Source organism: Plecotus auritus (genome assembly GCF_963455305.1).
Source record: "Plecotus auritus genome assembly, chromosome: 9".
Lineage (NCBI taxonomy): Eukaryota > Metazoa > Chordata > Mammalia > Chiroptera > Vespertilionidae > Plecotus > Plecotus auritus.
In genome coordinates this window covers 101805937-101827811 of record NC_137783.1, presented here as the reverse complement: position 1 = coordinate 101827811, position 21875 = coordinate 101805937, and the positions used below count along the sequence as shown (strand labels likewise).

The 21875-nt window shown below is 43.7% G+C and overlaps 1 protein-coding gene across 26 annotated transcripts in view; it reads right to left on the bottom strand.

The window, feature by feature from the left end:
* The window catches only part of DLG2 (discs large MAGUK scaffold protein 2), a 2053927-nt gene that overhangs the window by 247363 nt on the left and 1784689 nt on the right, over positions 1 to 21875 (bottom strand). The gene's annotated exons all lie outside the window — the stretch shown is intronic.

The following is a 21875-nucleotide window of genomic DNA, read 5'->3' as shown; positions in this document are numbered from 1 at the left end:
TTTTTGTTTTTTTTAATTTTTGGTTTATTTTAATTCCATGCAGAAGAAAATTACACACAATTAATCTATAGTCAGAGCCTCAAGCACAGAGACATTAAAAATGGCTCAGAGGTTGAGTGTCAACCTATGAGCCAGGAGGACACCGTTCAATTCCCCGTGTGGACAAAAGGGGCCACATGCTGACCTGACAAGCTCAGGGGAGGCCTGCATGTCAGTCTTGCAAACTCAGAGACCTAAAGTAACCACAAAGGAGGGTCTGAAATTAAACTCTAACTAAACGCAGTTATGGTGCACAGTTACATCCTAGGCCAGTATCTTCTCTGACAAGTTCAACCTTTATCTTAACTGAGCCTATCTGTCTTTTTGCATCTATGATAACATACCCTTGAAATGTCTGGGTAACCTGTAACTTCCCTTTTTCTGGAGCCCCTGGGGCACAACCAAATGTGGTGGGCCCCAGGACAGAGACCACAGATTCCTTCATTATCATGTTAATTGTTCCTGCACCCACCTAAGTATGTGTCTATCATTTTACTTTTTATCCAATCCCAGGGGTTTCCCACCGATTTGCTTTATCCCACCTCCTTAATCTATCACCAATGAATTTCATGTAACCCACCTATGTCCCTCCTCTGATGGCAATGTATAAATACAAATGTAACCCGCCATTCTCCGGAGCATTATCTCAATTCGTTGAGGTTCTGCTTCCCGGCATATGTCGACAGTTTGGCTCAAATAAACTCACAAAAATTCTTTACAGGTTTCAATGGTTTTTTACGTTAACACCCGTTAGGGCACATGCCCAGGTTGCAGGCTCGATCCTCAGTGTGGGGCATGCAGGAGGCAGCCGATCAATGATTCTCTCTCATCATTGGTGTTTCTCTCTCCCTCTCCCTTCCTCTCTGAAATCAATAAAAACGTAATTTAAAAAAATGATGACAGGGAGCCAGAGTCCTGGCAGCGAGGCCTGGGCTCCTTGACTAGGTCTCTTACCCTCATGACCTGGCTTTCCCTACCTGGTTTGTGGAATTAATACTAGCTGCTCAGTTTTTCATTTCTACAAGAACTTCAGGATCCCACAGTAATTTTTTTTTAAATATATTTTATTGATTTCTTACAGAGAGGAAAGGGAGAGGATAGAGAGCTAGAAACATCGATGAGAGAGAAACATCGATCAGCTGCCTCCTGCACACCTCCCACTGGGGATGTGCCCGCAATCCAGGTACATGCCCTTGACCGGAATCGAACCCGGGACCCTTCAGTCCGCAGGCCGACGCTCTATCCACTGAGCCAAACCGGTCAGGGCGCACAGTAATTTTTATAGGAGCTGGTGATAAAATTTAATAATAGTTCAATGGGCATTGTTTTAGAAATATGATGTTTTTAATATGGACTTTATGTAATAGCTATCCTTGGAGGAGCACACTGTTCAAAGTCCTTTCTAATTGACCTTCAAAATGCATACCGAAAGCAAGTGGACCACTGGCATGGGCTTGTACCCATTTTGTAGATAGAAACCTGAAGACAAAGTCAGGAATTATCTCCTCTGGAGCACATAACAGAAGGTTTTGGAAAAAATATTTTTCCCCCTCTAACCCTACTTCTTCCCCTTTGCCCTATCATACACACTTCCCTTGCATCATTATAGATGCTTTGTGTGTTTTATTTTTTAAATAAATATTTCTTTTTCTAATAGACTTTAGGCTCCTTGCAGAAAAGGACTAGGTCTTACTTTTTGTCTCTAGCTTAGGATCTGGAATGATGTAGGCATGAAAAAAAAAAGTGTTTGCTGCAATGATTGTCCAACTCTCATAAATGCTCTGCCAACCATGTTCTGAGGCTACTGTCAGGGAGGCATCCATCCCTACTTAGTGAAGAGAAATCTCAGGTCAAAGGGAACAGAGATTTTCTAAAAAATATATTTTTATTGATTTCAGAGAGGAAGGGAGAGGGAGAGAGAAACACCAATGATGAGAGAGAATCATTGATCAGCTGCCTCCTGCATGCCCCACGTCTCTCAATTCTATTGACCGTACACTCCGCTTAAATTTCTTCAGTGAGATGGAGTTCCTACCTTTTCAAGGAAGTACAGGGTCCCTCTCAATATTAAGAAGTCCTAGATTTTTTTTCCTTTGAAGTTACAGGAGGACATGATTTGCAGAGCTCGCTCCCAACAACACCAGTACCAATACAAATGGATAAAAGCATTCCTCTGCCATTTAAAATTTAAATCTTAACTCACCTAATTGAGTTAAATGTTTGCTTTTCACTTTAACAAAAGAGAACTCACATGTATTTCTCTGTCTCTCTTTTTTTAGAGAGAGAGGAAGGGAGGGGGAGAGAGAAACATTGATGTGAGAGAGAAATATTTACTGGCTGCCTCCTGCACACATACCTCCTCCCCCCTCCCCCCACAGTGGGGATTGAGCTCACAACCTGGACATGTGCCCTGACTGGGAATCAAAACAGCGATTTTTCAGTGCACAGGACGACGCTCAACCAACTGAGCCACACCAGCCAGGGCATCACATATACTTTTCAAATAACTCCTAGATATGAATACAGATGCAAATCTCCCTGGACTTTAATGGATTACTGCCATATTTTAAAGGAGGAGCTGCTGAAAGTTTTGTAAGGGCTTAGTCACAGGGCTCAATAGTAACAGTGGGGGAAGGAGTAGAGAGGGGAAAGCAAAAACAAAAACAAAGCAACTATTCAATTAGTCCAGATGGAAAAAAACAGCCTATTAACGAATTGATTATAGTTATCTTCACAGCTGATTACAATGTCTGCCTGTAAAAACACAGGGCCAGAAGAAACACACAGCCCTGCTTGGCTGCCTTTCATGGGTTCATCGGTGAAATACCCTCCATGTAGATGATGTCATGCAGTTAGGCCTTCTCAGGTAACAAGTGAACCCAGTGATGTGGCAGTTGGGGTGGGAGGGCTAGTCTGCTGAGCCCAGAAGATTAGGCAGTCCTGCTTGGGATGCCCAGGGAGCCGGTGTCACACTGCTGTGCGTAAAGGTGGAGTCTCTGGGATACATCTTTTCTGTGCCCAAGTGACTTACAAAGGACGTTGACACGCTCAGGGCTAATGACCCACTGTCAAATGAACCATCTGTATCCAGGTGTTTCTTTAAGACTGAAGATGATTTGCCCTCAAACCAGCTCCCCCATCCCCCTGGTGGCTCCTGACTGCCGGTGGCCCATTCGGCTCAAGGGATTTCTGCTCAAGGGATTACGAGAAGGCAAATGCAGCTCTTGCCCTTGGGAGGGCAGATAGATCATAAACAACAAATACTCTGGCTTCTTTGTGCTGCAGGGCCCCCCCCCCGCCGGAAAGGGCAACTGCTCTGCTCTTGGGCAATTCGGGGTAGAGAAGTCTGAGAGCAGGTCTCAGGATGGGGCTGTTAAGGCCATTAAGAGTTTGTCAAACATCTGAAAAGCATGAGGCAGAGGGTATAACAAAGATTACATTTTCAATAAGAAATGTTCTGTTAGGCCTGAAAATCATATTCTTACTATTCATTGGAAGAAGGGTGTCCTGGCAGGGAAACAATTTCTCATGCTAGAAACAAGGAATAGTTCTGTGTGGTAGAAGTGGGGGAGTAACAATGGAAACCTCATTTTAGGAAGAGGACTTTGTTGGCAGAGTGGAGAGTGGACTGGAAGGTTAATAGAGGGGAGTGAAGTAGAAGCCAATTAGGCTGCTGTTACATAGAGTTCAGTGAAGATGTGTGGGGACATCTTCAGTCTCTGAGGGGACAGTCCTGAGGAAATGCTGCCCAAAGCAAGAAGAACCAGCAGCAACCAGGTCCTGGCATCCTCTGAGGCAGCTGGCACCTCGGGCCAGGCTCCAGGCCAGTGAAGGTCACATTTCTGCCTGACAGCTGCAGATAGGGCTGGTTTTGTTCTTAGACTCTGGCCCCTATAGGTGCTAGAGCAGTTCTCAGCTCTGCCTGGCCCTCACCTGGGAAACATTTATTTGTTGTTGTTAATTCTCACCATTGACTTTTAGAGAGAGTGAGTGGAAGGAGGGGGAGAGACAGAGAGAGAGAAACACTGATGTGAGAGAGACACAAAGATTGTTTGCTTCCTGCACATGCCCCGACCAGGGCTGGGGATGGAGTCTGCAACCGTGGAACATGCCCTTGACGGGAATTGAACCCAGGATCCTTCAGTCCTCAGGCTAACGCTCTAGCCACTGAGCAAACCGGCTAGGGCAGGAAACACTTTTTTAGAATGCCGGTGCCCACATTCCACTCCAGAACAACAGATTCAGAATCCTTGGACGAATCCACACTTTTTAAATGCCCCCCCACAGCCAGAAGAGTGAGCCAGGGCCCACTCGGCAGTTGGGCATAGCAGTGACTATTACTCAGTTGCCTTTCTCAAACGGTCTCCAAGTGTGTGTATGTGGTTGTGGGTAACCGGATGGGGACGCCCCTGCGGCCAGGTGATCATCCCAGGGGAGGCAGCGCTGTTAGCAGAGAAGCAGGAGGGGCCCTGCCATTATGGGACCTGAGTGTCATTTATGTGAAAATGCCTTTGAACACACCCAACGGAGGTGTTTTAAGAGAATATAGGGGGCTGACTTGATAAAGGCAGAAGATAATACAGAATTACCAATCACCAAATAACAATCAGTAAGGAGGCAGGAAAAAAAACACAGGTCAGCCTTAGTCCTCTGTGCACCGGGCGGGTCACTTCTGTCAGGTTCCATATGTGTATTACGCTCGGCCTCTGCAACCGGAGTTCTGCACACTGTGGACTAGACACTTAGCGAAGAGAATGACATCCGCCCAAATGATGTCTCAGCAAAATCGTTTCTGTTTCCCAAGCTCTTCTTATTCTACAAAAGATACTGCCCAGAGTGCACTCCATCCTTATCTTGTTCAAGACTCTCAACAACCCTTGGAGATAATGAGTACAGGCTGCAGGTGGAGAGATGAGTTTGCAAGAGCCTCAGTAACCCGGGAAAGCTCACTGAGCTAGGAAGTGACGGAGCCCATCCTGAGCCCACAGCAGACAGGCCCCGTGCTGGGGACCCCCCTCTGCTATTGCTCCATGTCTCCAGGACTCACAGCCCCAACGGACTATAAACTCCTTGAGACCAAAGACTAAGTAAAGCTCAGGACTGTCTTTGAGTCCCTCCCCAGACCTCTTCCACTTTTTTGTTATTTTTTATTACTGGATTTTAGGACAGAGAGAGAAAAGGGCCAGAGAAGTTCTGCCAACATAAGACCCCTCTCTTCTTCTGTCCACTACACCCTCCCTCTCAGGGGAAGACACCAAACTACATTGGGATCCTGAGAGTCCCTTCAGCGTTCAATGTATAAATCTGTTGATCAGATGAGTTTCTTTTAGAAGTAAAGTTGGGCACTTAAGGAGGATTTTGATAAGAAAAGAAGTAGTTGGGCCTTTAGCACATGAAACATGAGGCTCAGAGTTCAATGATTTGTTCAAAGCCAGCTTTTACCAGACATGCCTTTACCTGCTATTTTGGACATATTATATAGGAAGGAAGATAAGGTAGATAGTTGTGGGCAAGGCTATAAGGACACTGAGACTGCAAAACTGAGATCAGTAGGAATGTATGCATTCATTCATTCATTCATTCATGCATTCAACAGACATCAATATGCATGGATTTCTATTACTATGGTTTAATGAAGTGTCATCAGTTCCCTAACATAATTCAAATTTAAGTTACCACAGTACATTAAGTGTGAAAGAGTGAATAAAGTATAAACTGGCTACTAACTCTTTTGTTCACAAATCACCATGTAATAACAGATGCAAATCATGACCAGGGACTCATCTCTTTGCTTCTCAAATTCTGTCGATAATGGTTCAGTGCACACTTCATTGGGGTTCACACACAGGCAGGCAGCCAAGCATGTAGCTGTTTTGCTTCCTGTGCCCCAGTGATAAACCCTTGTGACATTTTCTAAAAATGGGTAATCCAAAGAGGGAAGTTGCCCACAAAGATGAACGTGCAGCATAAGAGAAAATAGACAAAATGCAATTCGAACGGAATAGTGTGACTAAAGAAGACATAGCTGATGGTAGGAATGCCGACTGTGCCACGCTCTGAGAAACCCCAGACGTGTGGCCAGAGGAGCTTAGTAAAGGAAAATTTACGAACCTAAGTGAGTTAGGTTGTTGAGATGAAAAGGGTGAAAATGTTCAGAGGAAATAACACTGGGAAAAACTTCACATTAAAGGAATTCTTGGAGATAGTTCATAACACAGAAAGTACAAAGCATAAAAGGTTGAAAGCTGATCCAAACTTAGAAAGGTAGATGACCATTCGCCCAGGCTCAGTAAAGATGCTTGCTCAGTGTTGTAAGTTATATGGCCGACAAAAAGAAACAAACACTATTCAAACTATTCTTTAAAAAGAAATAGAACACTTTAATTCTTAATGTCTCTTACATGTTAAGTAACAGCGCACTCAACAAATATTCATTTTACTTCTTTTTTCACTTCCCTATACAGTTATAGCTAACAAAAAGAGAGTTTTTAGTTTTGACAAACATTTTGAAAGGACATGGACAATGGTAGTTTTTCCCATTGATTGTTAGGCTGTCTTTTTTTTTTTTTTTTTTTTAACTCACATTACCATGCAAAGAGTGAGGACTGCCTGTATTATGTGCCAGGCATCAGAAAAACAATCCTTGCCCTCTTGGTGGTCTTACATCAAACAAATTAATTCTAAAGACCTGTGACTATTTGTTCTATGATTAATGGGGTGCTAGCCTAGCTTGGAGAACCCACAGGGATTTAGAGGAACTGGGGGAAGTAAATTTGGTAGGGGGGAATGAAGAGAATAAAGTGGCAAAGGAAGTCCAGACAAGGGGAGGGGTGGAGTTGGGGGCATCCCTGTCTGAGGAGAATACAAATCTCCCAGCCCAGCAAGTCTACTTCCTCACCCCAGAGGCAGGGTGAGGAGTGGCTCTGGGCTGGTTTCTAAACTGGCTGCCAACAGCTCAGTTGTAATGCCAGATGCATATTAATTGCCGAGATGCAGGTTAAGGCTCCTTCTCAAAACTAACACAGAAACTAGAAATGCTAACACATGCCTCTCTCAGCCCACTGGTGTGAATAAAGTCTCTTAAAACCAGCACAAAGTGTTTGGATGCAAGCCTCTAGGTCCCCAATGCCACAGACATGCAAAGTAGCATCTGGGGCTGGGAAAATATATGTCTTAGGGAAATCAAGTCATGAGAATATATAAAATGACACATCTGGCTTTATGCACTGGCCATGATTTTTAAGTCCAAAATGTATATTGTGCTGGGTTGTTTTTCTATCATAAAATATGTTTGCCGTTTTAATTTATGGCCTTTTCCAGGGAAGATGAGGGGCTATGTGAAATTCATATGAATGTGCCTAGGAACACAGATGTTAGGAGGTAGAAGACTCCTTGGGAATTATCTTGTCCAATCTCTGCATTTAAAAAAACCAAAGGAGGTGAATTTAGTTTTTGGAGGTCAACTGTCTAGCTCCACAGTCAGATTGCAGCCTCATAATAACAAGAGCCAACACTGATGAGTGTTTAATGTGTGTTAAGTACAATGCTGAGGGCTTTTCACATGAAGCATTTAAATTCTCACAGATCCATGAACGAGTCACTCCTCCTATTGCCAAGGTGGAAGCAGGCTTACTATTCAGCTAACCTACACGAACCATGAGGAAACTGAAATTCAAAGTCAGGCTGGAGGATTTGAGCTGACATTCTTAACTAACACTACAATTGCTAATCAATTACCTTTCCTGTTACACAATGGAATACTATGCAGCAGTAAAAAAGAGGGATCTCTTACCCTAAGGGACAGCATGGATGGACCTAGAGACTATTTTGCTAAGTGAAATAAGCCAATCTGAGAAAGAGAAATGTCACATGATCTCACTTATTTGTGGAATCTAATGAACAAAATGAATTGACCAATAAAATAAGACCTGAAGCATGGAACAGACTGACATATCTCCATGTGCGGTTGGGGGGACGAGAAGAGATAAACCAAAGAACTTATATACTTACATGCATTGCCTGTGGACACAGGCAATAGGGGGTAAAGACCTGGGGGGCGGGGCGGGGGGTTAGGGCTGGAAGGAGAGGGGTAAAGGGCGGGGAGTAGGAGACACCTATACTACTATTAACAATAAAATATGTATTTTTAAAAATAAAAATAAATAAATAAATTACCTTTTCTGGATACTTAACCATATGCCCCCCAAATTAGGTAATCATTGTCCCTGTTTCCTAGAGGACCTTCTAGTCCAGCTTTCCACATGCAACTACCAATTTTTAAACAACCTTACGAAGTAGGGATATAATTCCCATTTTATGGATGAGAAAATGAAGGCACAAAGTTCAGTGGTTTTCCGAGGCTGCATAGCTTACAATTAGCAAAGGCAAAATTCAACCCTGTAAATCGATTGGTTCTTTCAGACATAAGTCTGCCTCCCTGCATTAGGACTACGCTCTCCCTCAGCAGGCTCTGACTTTTTGAACAGAAAATCAAATATCTGATGAGAAATCAGTGTGGATCCAGGCATTTCTGGAACCCATTTAAGTTAGCAGCAAGAACTTCACATTCCCAAATCTCTCTTTGTGATACACAGTTTCAAGCCTAGCAGCTCACAGACTAACTCTTCAGACTAACTCTGAAGAGGCCAGTGGTGAGCCAAACTCAGAGTATGGCTTCAGGGCTGCACTGACGGAGGTGGAGGAAGAGAAATACTCATTGATTGTTGCTCCCGCAGAACACAGGTGGCAACAGACAGGCAAAGAAGCAGCCTTGAGAAGATGCCTGCACGCAGTGGGTGCTAAGAAATGGCAGGCAGTTATAAGAAGGAAAGGCAGGCGGATCTTTTCATTTCACTGGCCACGATTCCCCACTGGTCCGTCAAGAGAGATGGGTCTGAGAAAAGCAGCATGATTCTCACCACAGCTCCTTAGCCAGTGTCCAGAGGGTTTCAGCATAGCAGGCAGCTGCTCCCCAAATTCAGCTCCACTCCCTCTTCCCGGCTGAGTTGTGTGGTGTGTGAGCTCCGCCCGCCAACACAACTGAAGCTCCGGAGCTGCAGCCAAAGCCTCTAAGGAGTGAAGCAGGTGGAGCCAGGTTCCCAGGCTAGTGGCACAGCTAGTTGAGATGCTTTGCAAAACAGAAGGGCCACTTTAAGAGCTGGGATTACTTTCTCCATCCTGCCCCCTTTTTAAAGCAATAACAAAGCACTTTCCAGGTGTTGGCTGTTTTACTCACCTCTTTCTCTCCTCAGCTAAACAGGCCTTCGCACTACAAAGCTGGAGGAGGTGGAAATCTGCCTGGGTGCCTGCTGAAGGGAGTCTGAAGGACTTGTTACCCCCAAATCCCATCCCGCCCTTTAGCTAGCTGGTGGTGTTTGAAATTCCAACAAGTAAGTGTTAATCTGCTATCTTCTCCTAAAATGTAGAAGAGTCTAAACAAAGTTATTCACACTGTAGAGTTAATGCTTTGGCTGGGGGGCTGAATTTGCTGGTCCCCCCCAGGCCAGGCAATGCCTGTTTGCAGCAGCCTCTAGGTGGGAAGAGTATTCAAAAAGGGATGGTTTAGGGACGCTGACCTTCGAACTTCACCTTATATAGCTACATCAAGCCATTAACTAGCCCCGCCCCCTAATCTGAGAAACCAACCCCTTTTCTCATTTCCTTTGAACTAGGGCAACCTGCTAATGCCAACATCCAGACCTTGTTTAAAGTTTTTTTTTTTTTTTAATATTTCAGGATGAATAGCTAACATGTGGAAATTAGGTTAATATTTATTCTTACCTAAGAGCATTTTCCAAATATGCTTAAGGATTCTTTGTTTTCATATGTGCTGCAAGTTTCTTTCTTTTTTTTTTTTTTTTTGATATGTACAGAATATGCAACTGAAGCCAAGGTGCAGCTACTGCTTTTCATCTACTGAGTGATTAACCAGGTGCTAAGTGGAGCCCAGACATTTCAATTTCCTCTCACAACTACTGATTGTAATTGCAATTCCTTTTAGTATGGCACTGTTGTCTCTCTGTCCTATCTGTTGATACACAGATCAGATGCTGTGGTCACCATGGTAACCACCTACTCTTTCTCCCTATTACTCTGTTTATCAAACTTAAAGTGCACAGGCTAGAAAATCCTATGATTTTTTTAAAAAAAAACTCAAATAGGAATCAATCAAGCTCACCTAAGATGAGGAATCATTTCAGTGTAAATGTTTTGTTTTAAAAAAAAATAAGCTGCAAATGTGTTCATCAGAAACAAATTATAGCTAGTAAAACAGAACGAAGGGATTTGAATTTGCTTGAAGATTTAAAAAAATGTCCCAAGTGGTTTTCAGGGAACATGAAATGGGATTATCACTAACACTTCTGGTCTTGACAGACTGGCTGCCTTGATGGGCTGGAAAGCTGTGTGAGTCTCACAGGCTTAGGTTGGGTCATAAACTAAGCAAGGTCTGTTTAAACCACACCTATGGGTGTGGGAGTGCATTTTCTGTATGGATTTCTCTTCCACCCCACACAAAAATATTAGTGGGGGGTGGGGGAGAAAACTTTCTTTAAAAGCAGTACTTTGCTCATTTATTTTACAAGTAGTTACTGAGTCTGCTAATCGTAGATCATTGACAAGGAAGCATGCTGAAATCAGATGAGTTTCTGAGGCAGGGAGACAGATAATCAATGAAAGCTCCCAGAACAATGAGGGCTGTAGAATTAGAAAGTGTGTCCTCTATTAAATACGATTGTTTGACCACCATTTCCAAGTCAATTGGCCACAAGTGAGAGCTGATTGTCAGGGTAGATTTGTTATTGTGGACCCTGTGAGGCATCATATCTGTCTCAAGAAAAAACAAAGCATTGAGGAGTTTTCATCGAGAAAACGGTCTATTTTTTCCTCTAAGTTCCCTAAAACCATTTCCCCTGTTGGCTCCTAGAAACTGACAGTAATGATCCCTGTAGATGAAAACTCTCTTCCTGCCCACAAATGTCTACCTCGTCTGAGAGAGGTGTTTTGCCTCTTCCCAATCACCAACATGGACAGAGGATAACTGCCAAATGACTCTCCCTACTACTTCTAATAGAGAAATGATGGGACATTTGGAAATTAGGATGATTTGTATTTTTACCTAAGAGCAAGACTTGGGACCAAGACTCATCATTTCCTCTGCTCACTGAGGTTGAAATTTCACTTTAAATCAAACGGGCTTATTTTCATAGCTTCTGCACAGAATCTCACCCAACAAATCAACAAATCTATTATTTAGTGGTTGAGATTTCCTGGGGACAGATTTTGAAGGTAATGTGATTAGTAAGCCACATGAGACCCCTCTGAACAGATTTGAGGGATCTGGGGTCTGTTCTAAGTATAGGCCACTATAATTACCATTCATAGCCATTACCCTTCCTACCTTCCAGTCCCCATCACCCGGGGTTAATGTGATGTGCAGGGATGAAGTTTATAGGGAAACTAATACACCCAGATGTCTTTGTACTGTGAGTGATACAAAGGCCTAGAATGCTCATTGTCATTTGCTCCTCTTTGCACCTCTGCTGGTTGCCTCTTTCTCCCCAGAAGCTTCTAAGACTTCTCTGTGGCTTTTCCAAAGCTCCCAGCTTCCCCTTCTATTAAAAGGTCTTTCCAATTCTAGTATCATTCATGCACAATAGAAAAAAAAATGGTGAGAGCATGGGGTGCAAGACTGTCTGATCTGGGATTTGATTAAAAAACTTAAGACTAGGGAGTCTGGAAATTTGGTTCTAGTCCCAACACAGCCAAATCCAGCTGACAAATTTAGTCAGATCACTTACAATTAGTTTTTCATTTGTCAAATGGCATGTTTAATGAGACCAAACAAGAGAAAGTGTTCTGAAAAGTTAAAACTTTAGTACAAATGTCAGATGCCACAGAACTAGTATACAGTTGAAGTCACACTATAGTTTTAGAAAGGTTTCAGGCAAAATCATGGTTTTCATAGGGCATAAAGTCTTTGCTTAATGGCATCACAGTTTTCCTAGTGATCTAAGCTATGAATTTCAGTCTCAAACCTTGATTCCACATTTAATCAAGCATAAACCCCCATCAATTCTTTCTCCAAAATGTCCTCTAGTCTCTATGTTCCTCTTTGTCAACACTACCACCAGCATGAATGAAGCTCTCTTGAAACAGGTCCCCTCCCTCTAATCTCAGTGCATTAGCCACACCAGCAGTCAGAGAACTCTTTCTAAAGTGGTATCTCCTCTTAAAACCGTGTGCTGACCCCTCACCAACTGCCACAGAAAGCCCATGTTCTTAGTGAAGCACAGTGCTCCTTCATAAACCTGCTCTCCTGACAGCCTCTCTTCTCCCTATCTTCTTCCTGCAGAACTTGGTGACTTTGCACAGACCGCTTTTTCTTCTTTTTTGTCTGCTGACGCCATTCATTCTTCTAAAACACACTCCACACACCTGCCTCTGGGAATCCTTCTGAACTTCACAGACTGAGTTCATGACCACCCTGCTAGTCTCACAGCACCTTCCACATACCTCTTAGTCCAGGATTTCTCACATCAGCTTGTAATGCTTTGGATCCTTGTTTGGCCAGAGCTACCACTGGTATAATCCAGTGTAGCATTTCTGATGTCCTGGTTTTAATGAATCATGGAATCACAGAAGACTCAGCATCAATCCCTGGACACCTCTGACAGCTCTGGGGCAAGGAGCCATCTCTACCCTACTTTCGGTATGGCCTTTGTCATAATGGCAACACCCTTGGCTTAAGCCTGATTCACAGACTCCTCCTCCAAGAAGCAGATACAGTTTTTGGGAGCCCATCTACTTCCTCCCCTTTAACTAACCTAGCAATTGAACTAAATGGAGACTGCGGAGCCTGTATACCACAGTGATGGCAAAGTAGGCTGATAGAACATTGTTGCCCTTATTTTTGCTCTTTCCTTCTGCAATGCAGGAATCATAGTCACTTCCAGATAGGCAGCTTCCAGGGTTCTTTACCATGAAGATCTCTGAATAAATTATTTTAGAAAATCCTAGAGAGAGGTGTATACATTTGTAAAACATATCTTTTTTTCTTTTTTCTTTTTTTAATCCTCACCTGAGGACATGTTTTCTCATTGATTGGTTGCCTCCCTTATGCACCCCCACCAGGGATCAAACCCACAACCTAGGTATGTGCCCTGACTGGGAATCAAACCCATGACCTTTCCGTGTACGTATGACACTCTAACCAACTGAGCCACACTGGCCAGAACAAAACATATCTTTCTTGTGGATCAACTACTTAGCAGGCTGATGTTTTGCCCTATCCTTATTCACTCAGTGCCATAAAGGGTATTATTAATTATTCTGTAAGTGACTCTAAATACAAAGTTGAATGCTGGATAATTTCCATTCAGATCCAAAGCCTAAAAGGGAAAGTAGACCTAATTACGCAGAAGTTTCTTGTGGCACTTAAGTGACAATTAATGAATCGACAACAAAGGTAGACAGAGTTTTCCAAAAATATATATCAAATAATATGGGACAGCCTAAGCCTTCCTGAAAAAACAAATCACTTTAAGCCTCCCCAGATTAATCATGCCTAGTCACACAGAAATGATTCTTCCTTAGCCCCTGTGGCAGAGCACTGACACCCTGGAGCCTGGGGACAACTTACACTTAGAAAGACTTGCCAAAATTGACTATAAATCACATCACTTCCATTAAGTCCTCCAAACCAGCTCAACCAGTCTTCACCATCATCCATGAGCTGAAAACTTCTGGGGGCTGCTGATAAGCAACTCAGCAGCAGTCAACTCAATGGAGCTTCCAGGCCTTCTGACTCCATTCTGGGCAAAATAGAATCAGCAGACTTTATGTACCTGGATATTTAATGCTTTACAGTGAAGCTGAGTTGCACATTTCTTTTGTTTTTAATTTAATAAATCTTTATTGTTCAGGTTATTACAATTGTTCCTCTTTTTCCCCCCATAGCTCCCCTCCACCCGGTTCCCACCCCACCCTCTGCCCTTACCGCCCCCCAACTGTCCTCATCCATAGGTGTACGATTTTTGTCCAGTCTCTTCCCGCACCCCCCACACCCCTTTCCCCCCGAGAATTGTCAGACCACTCCCTTTCTATGCCCCCTGATTCTATTATATTCACCAGTTTATTCTGTTCATAAGGTTTTTTTATTCACTTGATTTTTAGATTCACTTGTTGATAGATATGTATTTATTGTTCATAATTTTTATCTTTACCTTTTTCTTCTTCTTCCTCTTCTTAAAGAATACCTTTCAGCATTTCATATAATACTGGTTTGGTGGTGATGAACTCCTCTAGCTTTTTCTTATCTGTGAAGCTCTTTATCAGACCTTCAATTCTGAATGATAGCTTTGCTGGGTAGAGTAATCTTGGTTGTAGGTTCTTGCTATTCATCACTTTGAATATTACTTGCCATTCCCATCTGGCCTGCATAGTTTCTGTTGAGAAATCAGCTGACAGTTGTATGGGTGCTCCCTTGTAGGTAATTAACTGTTTTTCTCTTGCTGCTTTTAATATTCTCTCTCTGTCTTTTGCTCTTGGCATTTTAATTATGATGTGTCTTGTTGTAGTCCTTTTTGGAGTCCTTTTGTTTGGGGTTCTGTGCGCTTCCTGGACTTGTAAGTATATTTCTTTCACCAGGTGAGGGAAGTTTTCGGTCATTATTTCTTCAAATAGGTTTTCAGTATCTTGCTCTCTCTCTTCTTCTGGCACCCCCATAATTCTGGTTGGTGTTTTTTGCTTCTTTGTATTTCAATTCTTTGACTTGATTCTTGTGATCCTCTAGTCTGCTGTTAGATCTCTATATAATATTTTTTATTTCAGTCTGTGTATGCTTAATTTCTAGTTGGTCCTTTTTCATATCCTCAAGGGTCTCATGAAATTTATTGGCTTTTTCTAGAAAATTCTTGTAAAACCTTACAACTGTGGTTTTGAACTCTATATCCAGTCATTTGCTTTCCTCCATTTCTTTCATTTGTGATCTGTTTCTTCTGCTTCCCTGAGTTGATAGAGTGGCTTTGTGTGCTAGGTGCCCTATAGGGCCCAGTGGCTCAGCCTCCCCAGTTACCTGAGGTGGACACACTTGGTGCACCCCTTTGTGGGCTGTGTGCACAGTCTTGTTGTAGTTAAGCCTTGATTGTTGTTGGTATCACTGGGAGGAATTGACCTTCAGATCAATTGGCTGTGAGGATCAGCTGTGTCTACTCTGGGAGAACTTCTGTGCTGGAGACACCCTTATGAGAGAAGACTTGCAAAAGCCTCTGTGCTCAGCTTGGATGGGGCAGAGTCTCAGGGAGGAGCAGATAGCATTGGTTTCCCATCAGCCCTGCCTGAATAGGCCCCTGTGTCTCAGTGTCCTGTGGTAATCACTGTAAGCACCTCTGAGAGAAAGCCGCCCTCGAGTTCAGCCAGTTTCTCCCCGAATGAGTCTGGGTCCCCAGAGTCTCGCCTGGAACTGGAGTTCAGTGCAATCGGGAGCTTTTGTCTCCCTCCCGCTTGAGAAAGCCAGCCGCGCACTCAGTTGCCAGTCCTCTCTGCATGCCTGTCTCAGTACATCTGCCCCCTGCAGTTCCTCTGAATCTCAGTGTGCTTTTCTCTTTCCTTCTAGTTGTAGAATTTCCACTCAGCCAGCCTTCCTGTGGTTCTGGATGATGTCCATTTGTCTTTTAGTTGTAGTTTTGAAATTGTTGTGCGAGGCAGCAGTTTAGGTGTTTACCTATGCTGCCATCTTGGTTTCCCTGAGTTGCCCATTTCTATACAGGTTCCTTTATTGCTAAATAAACATGTGACCACTTAACTACATCTTCATTTAAGAAGAGAGCATGATACTTTATATACCATAAAGCTAGATCAGAAACCATGCAACTTGTATCAGAAAATTAAAATGCTTTATAGAAACAAAAATAAAACAAAAATTTTTTAAGTTGTAGAAACAATACAAACTCATTATGGAAAATGTTTTTGTTTTGTTATTGTTAATCCTCACCCAAGGATGCTCTTAGCATTGATTTTTAGGGAGAGTGGAAGGGAGGAGAGGAAGGGGGAGAGAGAGACATAGAGAAAGGGAGAAAGAGAGAGAGCTGTAAGAGTGACACATCCATTGGTTGCTTCCCACACTTGGGGCTAGGGGCCAGGGCAAGAATATATATATTTTAAGAATATAGTAAATATAGAAAAATCATCCTGAAAAATCAACTGAAGACTGGCTGGAGAGAACCCTTATCACCAAGGACGTTAAGAGGAGGCCACATTGAGACTGGTAGGAAGTGCAGATGCCCAGAGGGCTGGCTGGGCTCCCATAGGCAGCAGCTAGAGTTCTGGAGGGATATCTCAGCTGTGGGAGGTTCCATCTGAGAAGTCTGGGGTCTAAACACCAAGCTGGGCTTCCCAACCCAGAGTAACAGAACCAGGAAAGATGACCATATAACATCTGGCTGTGAAAAGCACCCAGGGTTTTATCTGGCAGGGAGAGACAGCTAGGAACATAGGCACCCCCTTAAAGGGCCAACACACTAAGCTTTGTTTGTAGCCACTCACCTTGGGCTCCAGCACAGGGAGGGAAGAGTGGACTAGAGCTGTATGAGGAGAGTCTGGGGTTGGTGGATCTGGGGAGAGATCTGAGAGGACAGCCCTCAGGATCCCTGTGCTGAGTCATTCCCCCATACTGCAGAAACCATCTTTCTCAGGCAGAATTTTCCCATCAATACAGCTTTTGACTGGGGGGTAAGGGGGGAGGGCTGAGAGATGGGGTGGGGGCTTGGGAGGATGGTAGGTGGGGTGGGGTGAAGGGGTTGTGGGGGTGGATTGGGGTGGGGAGCAATTGCATTAGAAACCCTTTCACCCCCAGGGGAGCTCTACAGCCTGAGGGTCATTAAGTGACTGAGACTAACAATCAGCCTGAAGGCAGAGGTGGATCTCTGAGTGCTTTGAGTCTTTGTCTGACTGTTTCTGGGCCTGAGGCTAGGAAAAGCAGGTCTTGGTGTGAAGCTTGGTCCTTTCCACACATACCCAACCCAAGCAGAGGGAGTCACAAGATGTGGGTTGCTGTTGGCTCCAAACAGCGTACTCAGTGCCAATCACAAACAGCATCTGACATTGGCCTGCACTAGAGACCCTCTGAAGAGGCCCAAATCCAAAAAATCCCAGTGGCCTGCTTTGGACAACAGAGCAGGATCCAATAAGCTTCACAAGCAGTATATACTCAGGGAGATGTTGTCAGGCTGAGGTAAATTCTGCTTTGTGTGATAAGTACCTGCACATCAGCCTGCATGCTGTACTGGGGGTTGAGCCTTACTGTCAGCCAGCCAGAGGGTTGAGCTCATGCATGAACAAGCCAATAACAATCAGGAATCAATTACAGCCTGGCCAGCATAGCTCAGTGGTTGAAATTTAACCTATGGACCACGAGGCCACGGTTCAATTCCTGGTCAGGGCACATGCCTGGGTTGCCAGCTTAATCCCCCGTATGGGGAGTGCAGGTGGTAGCCGATCAATGATTTTCTCTCATCATTGATGTTTCTAGCTCTCTCTCCCTTTCTCTCTGAAATCAATGGAAATATATATATATATTTTAAAAGAATCAATTACAATAGGAGGGCCCACACAATATGCACAAGGGATATTATTAGAGCCCCCAGGTCTGGTGATAAGGGAGACTGCACCACTGGGTCCCACAGGTCACCTACTACATAAGGCTATCCTACCAAGACTGGGAGTCATAGCAGATCTACCTAATAGAAACAAACCCATAGGAACAAACGCATAGGAACCAAAATCTCAGACATATCTTGTACCAATATGTTTGCCAATACATCCTGTAGTGATAGGGGCAGAAATAGAATATTGGGGACCAGCTATACTTGTAATAAATATTAACCATGCTCTGTTTACCATGAATGTTTTGTTCTGGTTAAAGAAAGCACATTCTAACCTGGCTGGGAGTTGTGCTTGGGACCTGGGAGCTCACCTGGAAACCTATCTTCCCCATCAGGAAGCTACCTGTTATCATGGAAAGATTAACAACCTTGTTGCAGAAACCAGAGCTACCAGCCCTTTGAAGACCCCCAGCCTTTGCATACCTGCAGGCCTTTGCAAATCTCCAGTCTGCATTACCTGTTAACTGCCCATTTGGCAATCCCCTTTTGCCTAATTCCCCATGTAATCTTTGTCCTTCTACCCAATATAAGCAGCTGGCTTATGGGGAGAGGCAAAGCAGATTTTCATGGATGACCTACTGCTCTCCCATACTACTGGCATTATTGGAATAAACGCTCATATATGATTCAACCCTGTCTCTGCTTAATTGGCTCAAGTAGTAACAGACAGCCTAGACACATTGATTGTCTGGTTACACTAGGACAGTGGTCGGCAAACTCATTAGTCAACAGAGGGAAATATCAACAGTACAACGATTGAAATTTTTTTTGAGAGCCAAATTTTTAAAACTTAAACTTCTTCTAATGCCACTTCTTCAAAATAGACTCACCCAGGCCGTGGTATTTTGTGGAAGAGCCACACTCAAGGGGCCAAAGAGCCGCATGTGGCTAGCGAGCCGCAGTTTGCCCACCACTGTGACTAGGACAAGGGAAACAAAGGAGGAAGTAAATAATTGGGATTATCCTATCTAATAAAAGAGTAATATACAAATTAACGATCACTCCGCTACAACCACAATCCATGCCCACAAGCCACGCCCACAAGCCACGCCCACAAGCCAATCAGGAGGGAATATGCAAATAAAACCAACCAAGATGGCTACGGCCACAGAGAGCAGGAGGGAGGCTTGGGTTTCCCCGGCGATGGAGGAAGCCAAGCTTTCCGCCTGCCCTTGCTGGCCTAGGCCTCCACTCAAGGCTACAAAGTTTCAATGATAGAAGATACATAAACCCAAACAGAAATGGTGGCAGCCACAGAGCTGGAAAGAGCAGGAGGCTAGGGTTGCCCCCGGTGATGGAGGAAGCCAAGCTTTCTGCACACCCAGGCGGCCCAGGCCTCACTTAAGGCTACAAAGTTTCAATTGTAGAAGATAAATAAACCCCAGATACCAGGGCCTCCGCTTGGGTCACCAGGGGGCGTGGCCGGCCTGCAAACCACCACAGGCCCCTCGCTCAGGCCACCCCACACCCCAAGGGAACCCCCACCCTGATCCGGGACACCCTTCAGGGCAAACCAGCTGGCCCCCACCCGTGCACCAGGCCTCTATCCTATCTAATAAAAGAGTAATATGCAGATTGACCATCACTCCAACACACAAGATGGCTGCCCCCATGTGGTCAAAGATCCTGCCCCCATGTGGACACAAGATGGCCACCATAAGATGGCCAGCAGGGGAGGGCAGTTGGGAGGGACCAGGTCTGCAGGGGAGAGCAGTTGGGGGGGACCAGGCCTGCAGGGGAGGGCAGTTAGGGGGGACCAGGCCTGCAGGAGAGGGCAGTTGGGGGGGACCCAGGCCTGCAGGGGAGAGCAGTTGGGGGGCGACCAGGCCTACAGGGGAGGGCAGTTAGGGGTGACCAGGCCTGCAGGGGAGGACAGTTAGGGGAAAACAGGCTGGCAAGGGAGCAGTTAGGCATCAATCAGGCTGGCAGGGGAGTGGTTAGGGGGTGATCAGGCTGGCAGGCAGAAGCGGTTAGGGGCAATCAGGAAGGCAGGCAGGAGAGCAGTTGGGAGCCAGCAGTCCTGGATTGTGAGAGGGATGTCTGACTGATGAATCTCAGAGGGAAGGGTAGGAACAGGAAGAGATTAACCAAAGAACTTATATGTATATATGCATAACCCATGGACACAGAAAATAGTGAGGTGAAGACCTGGGGGGATAGTGAAAGTGGGGTGGAGGGAGTCAAAGGGAGGGGGACATCTGTAATACTTTAAACAATAAAGATAAATTTTAAAAAGAATAAAATATTAGAAAAAATATATATTACTACTCAAGGTCAATCATTGCATGTATTTTGGTCATTTCCTTCCATAACATTTTATTTTATTTTTTAAAATATATTTTTATTGATTTCAGAAAGAAAGGGAGAGAAGAGAGAGATAGAAATATCACTGATGAGGGATAATCATTGATTGTCTGCCTCCTGCATGCCCCCTACTGGGGCTTGAGCCTGCAACTCGGGCATGTGCCCTGACTGGGAATTAAACCATGACCTCCTGGTTCATAGGTAGATGCTCAACCACTGAGACACACCAGCCAGGCCATGAACATTTTAAAAACAAAGTTGAGGTCACAGGGCACAAAAAAATTCCACTTTATAATTTCATTAGCTATAATTGCACACATTTTCCTATGTTTGAGTAGCTTTGTGTCAACATTTTAATGATTGCAAGTTAATTAACTATTTTCTTGTTGAACATTTATGATCCAATATTTCAAGTTTTTAAGATGGCTATTTAAACAATAGTGTAAATGCTATTCCCAAATAATGTAGATGACTAAACAGATATTAGCAAGGGTCAGGAATATGTATATAATAGACATTATATATTGCATAGTGGTTATGAGTTCAATCACTGGCTTCATATTCTGGTTCTGTCTTGTCTGTGTGCCCTTCTGAATTATGTAATCTCTTATCCATTACTGAGAATAAGAATTGTGCCCCCTAATAGGGTTATCATCAAATTAGTGTCTTTAAAGTACTTAGCTCAGAATTTGCCACACAATAGTCAGTACATGTTGGCTATTTAAGAACAATTATTGATTTTATGTGATTTCAGAAGGCAGCACTTTTCTGGAAAAGAACCCAGTTAAGGGCTGATGAAATCAGTTTAATGGAAACATACAATCTCTAGGTTGGTAGGGAGCAGAAGGGTAATTTTGTGTAATGTCTCTCCCGTTACTCCAACCAGATGGCAGGTGACCTGTGACTATTCTTGAATGCTTCTGACATTGGGGAACTTATGTACCAAGGCAGCTCTCACACTTAGAAAATCCATTTTCCATCAAACCACAATATGTCTCTCTATAATTTCAAGATAATCGTAAACTCACAGATCACCCCAAACAAGCTTTGACATTGAATTTTCAATTCAATGAAACAATGGGGATCACAACCTTTAACTGATTTATTTTCTAGTTTAAAAGAGATTGGTGAGAGCTCAAAGGCAGTAAAAGCAATGCCACATTACTCAGGCTAGTGAGAAATTGAGAAGATTTATGTATTCATTATCCTGTATGCTTTCCTGCAAATTGAATATTCTAAAATAAAAGCTTAATGAATTTTCTCAGGAAAAAAAATGTCTAAAGCCAGAGTCTTAAAAGGCTCCTTTAAAGTTCAGATGGAAACTCTTTTATAGTTTCATGTTTCATCTGGGGAGCAGAATGGGGAGAGGCAGCCTTGGGCCTAGTTTTGGCTCAGTTTGTAAGCTCATCTTCCGAGGACATCTGCTTCTCCATTACTAAACCCTTTCTGCTCTGAAGGGAATACTTACAATTTTTTAGAAATTGACATCAAATGACAACCTTGATAAACGATGAATCACTAAAGCCATTCAATAGAACTTTAAACAAATTCATCATCTCTCAATGCTATGGATTGCATCTCCACAGATCTGTGTTAGCCATCAGGCATGCTTAACTGTCACATCAAAAGCTTAGTTTCTTTGCATGAAGTTTACCTGACTGTATTTGCTATTCTTTTTCTATTTGTAGTCTCTAGTACAGAAGCTGGCAAGTAGCTGGTACTCAATAAATGCTCAGGAGGCTGAGTGAGTGAATATCTGTCTGTCGGGGTCATAGATAAATGCCTAGCCCCTCTAACAACTGGTTACCCTGGTAGCTACTGAAGCTTTGGAGGACTGCCACTTACTCTTGGCTTCGGACATGGCATCACTTT